Source organism: Pinus tabuliformis, chromosome 4_1 (genome assembly GCF_031772625.1).
Source record: "Pinus tabuliformis cultivar Carrire ecotype Pingquan chromosome 4_1, CPIR1, whole genome shotgun sequence".
In the NCBI taxonomy this organism is placed as follows: Eukaryota; Viridiplantae; Streptophyta; class Pinopsida; order Pinales; family Pinaceae; genus Pinus; species Pinus tabuliformis.
In genome coordinates this window covers 763,829,514-763,833,106 of record NC_142303.1, presented here as the reverse complement: position 1 = coordinate 763,833,106, position 3,593 = coordinate 763,829,514, and the positions used below count along the sequence as shown (strand labels likewise).

Here is a 3,593-nt window from a genome sequence, read left to right as displayed (position 1 = left end):
ATCAATATTTGAGTTAGAAAACTCCCCTACAAGTTACAAAAATATTTTCATTTTTTCCTCATCTTCAAATACCTGCCAATACTTGACATTGTCTGGTATAGAAGGTCTATTTCGAACTTCAACTTCATACCTCAACTTTGGATTCTTTGGGAGTATAAAGTTGTTGGTTGCCACTGTGAGTGAATCAGCCAATTTGTTACCTTCTCTTAGCAGAAATTGAATATTGAACACTGAAAATAAGATGTCCACCAAATCCCAAACTTCATTCTGGTAGGCTCTAAGCCTTGGGTGCTTTGTCTAACATTGTGCTCTTATTTTTTTTAAAACTAATTCTAAATCTCCAAAAACAGAAATACATTCAATCTTCATGTTCTTGGAAGCTTTCAGACCAAGAATTAGAGCTTCATACTCTATTACGTTATTAGTAGAATCAAACTCCAATTCGTAGGAAAGGGGAATCATTTCACCTTTTGGAGAAAGCAGTAGAACCCCTGCACCATTCCCTTCCTTGGAGTAACCTCCATCAAAATAAAATTTCCAAATACCATTATGTATTGCTTCTTTCTTATGAACTGTTGTAGGAACCCGCACCTATGTATCCTCAACAATATCTTCATGCACTTCCAACATAAAACAAGAAAATTCATTTTCTTGACTATAAATAGGAGAGTTGCTGGAACTCCCCTCCTTCATAATTGTTTTGACAAATCCTGACTCCCTGTACAATCTTCTTTCCTCACCTTCAAATACTGGAATTATTGCATAAGTAAAATTTAGCTTTAATACTCCTCCCAACTTAGCTCCCCAAGGTCTAGAAAGTAGCATTCCAAATCTAGCTAGGATTTCTGCAACTACTATGTCCATCCGGCTAGATTTTGAGCCAGAGAAACCACAAGGTATTTTATAATCCTAATACATTTTACTCTCTTAGAGTCAAAAGAATACAGATCCTTATAAGGTTTTTTGATCTAAAGATTTAGTTGCTTCATCACAGAGAGGGGAATTAAGTTGTGAGAAGTCCCTGAGTCCAACATATAGTTATGAAGTATAAAATCATGCATTAGAAGAGAAATATAGAAGGGAGGAGTAGTGGAATATTGTTCCTCCACATGAGGGCCAAACATAACCACAGATAAAAAAATTAGACTTGAATTGAAAAAGAAGGAGTTACAACTCACAGGTGAGTACTGCACCTGGAGGCTGTACTCAAACAAAGAGAACTCTCCCCGTACACTCTACTTGCATCAAATGAGCAATTACATCATTAAGTACATTACTAGATATCAGGAAGTTGCAACCAAACTCCTACACTCTAGGAACAAATCCTAAACTAAGGAGATACGTTACAACTTGTGTAACCATTTCTCCATTAATACAAAATAATATTAATTATTTTCAACTCCCCCCCTTAATGGAGAAAGGATTATCCTATACTCCTAGCATCCCTCTAAACAATTCAAACTTTACACGCCCAATAGGCTTAGTAAAAATATCAGCCATGTTATCACAAGTTTTACAATATTCAACACATATCTCTTTTGACAGTAATTTCTTTCGATGAAACAGAGCTACAGTGCTCTGCTTTTTGTTGCTCCATGCTATGACCCCGGATCCAATGCTGAATGTGTAACCTGTGATAGATATTCGATCATCCAAGTTACCTGCCTAATTAGAATCTGAAAAAAAACTACTAGAATAACCATTATGAACCTTTCCAACAAGCTTCTGGCATACTTCCCTTGAGTAAGAAAGGTTTTTCCAGAGTCTTTCCATCTCATACACTTGTGACATTTGATTTCTTTGATCAGATTGTTAGCATTCCCTATTACAATCATATCATCTACATACAAAGAAATCAAAATAATGTGCCTCTGTTTATTAAACTTGGTATACAGATTTGGATCATTCAAGCTCCTATGAAAGCCATGCTGTACAAAAAATGAGTCAATTTTCTCATACCACGACCTGGGTGCCTGTTTTAAACCATAAAGTACCTTTTTCAATTTACGCACAAGATGTTCCTACCCCTTTTTCACAAAACCTTCAGGCTATAATAAATAAATTTCTTCCTTCAAGTCATCATTCAGAAATGCAGACTTAACATCTAGCTGGTGTAGCTGCCATTTGTGTTTTGTTGCTAAGGAAATTAGCATTCTAATGGTGTTTAATTTGGCTACAGGAGCAAAGGTGTCATCGAAATCTATTCCCTCTTGCTGTGAGTAACCCTTTGCTACCATTCTAGCTTTAAGTTTCTCTATACTCCCATCTACATTTATTTTTGGTTTATACTTCCATTTGCATCCTATGGGGGTTTTACCTTCAGGCAATTCAACCAAATCCCAAGTATGGTTTCTATTTATTGATTTTATTTCCTCATACATTGCAGCCCTCCATGCATCAGATTTACTTGCTTCCTCATAATTTGCAGGTTCTACAATGTTTAAAAACTTTGACATTAATGCATAGTCTTTCAATTTAGAAGGTAATCGAGTATTCCTACTTGATTTCCTTGGTAGGGGACTTACCTCAAATCTGTCTATTTCAGCCTTTTCTGAGCTTGCATTATTGATTACATTTCCTGTTACTTCTTCTTCTTGTTTCTGCTCCTGCTCTTCATCTTCCTTACTTTTTTCTTCCATTAGCAATGGAATGTCCCAATCACTGTTAGAGTCATCCTTTCCTTCTTCAACATGTTCTAGTTCTAACATTGTAAATTCCCCAGAATTCCCAAGATTGAAAGGACCAACATGTTCACCCTCCATAAGTCGCATAAGGCCTTCAACCAGATCAGAAGTGAACTGGAAGCTCCGTGTTTGTTCCCCATGTCCATAGACTGTCAAAGGCTCCTTGCGCAAAGCCTGAGCGACAAAATTACTTACAACTCAACCATCATCACGGCACATTCGCGGATTAAAAATTCGAGCACTCCGAACCTCAACATTTGCTCCCACAGTCAGAGTTTCGGCTGTTCTCTTACCCTCATCATCAACCTCCAACAATAAGGGTTTCACAACATCATGTTCAAACCTCGGATTGCCAAAATGATGCAAAACATTCTCCTTCCTTCCTATGAAGAAATTTTCGACAACAATAACATTGTCGCCTCTTGTCATGAGCCTGTCAGCTCCACCCATCACGACAAACCGAGAAACAAGCGTCTCATAAACAACCCGATGAGGTTTGTTGGGCACAAACCTTCCATTTTCATTAACATTAGAAGCCAAAAAACCACGTTGAAGGATAAAGAAAGTCGATGCGATGGCGATTCCTATCAAAATTAACAGCAACCGTTGCTCCCTGAGCAAATAATCTACTGGCCTGATAATAGACCACGTCTTTTCTGGCTTAAGAGAGTACTCATCACTGTTATTCATATTGGACTGATAAATTTCTGATCCTCTGATGAATCAGTCTTCAATGAGCCACCACCGGGCAAGTCCGATCTGCTGCCACCAAACAGATCAGGAACTCTAATGCGCCACCACCGAGCAAGTCCGATCTACTGCCACCAAACAGATCAGGAACTCCAATGAGCCACCACCAGGCAAGTCGATCTGCTACCACCGAACAGATCAGGAACTCCAATGCGCCAC

The 3,593-nt window shown here is 38.3% G+C and overlaps 1 pseudogene; it reads right to left on the bottom strand.

The window, feature by feature from the left end:
- Window positions 1-2,882: 2,882 nt before the first annotated feature.
- LOC149178402 (UDP-glucuronic acid decarboxylase 4 pseudogene) lies at window positions 2,883-3,374 on the bottom strand (annotated as a pseudogene).
- Between the last annotated feature and the right edge of the window lie 219 nt (window positions 3,375-3,593).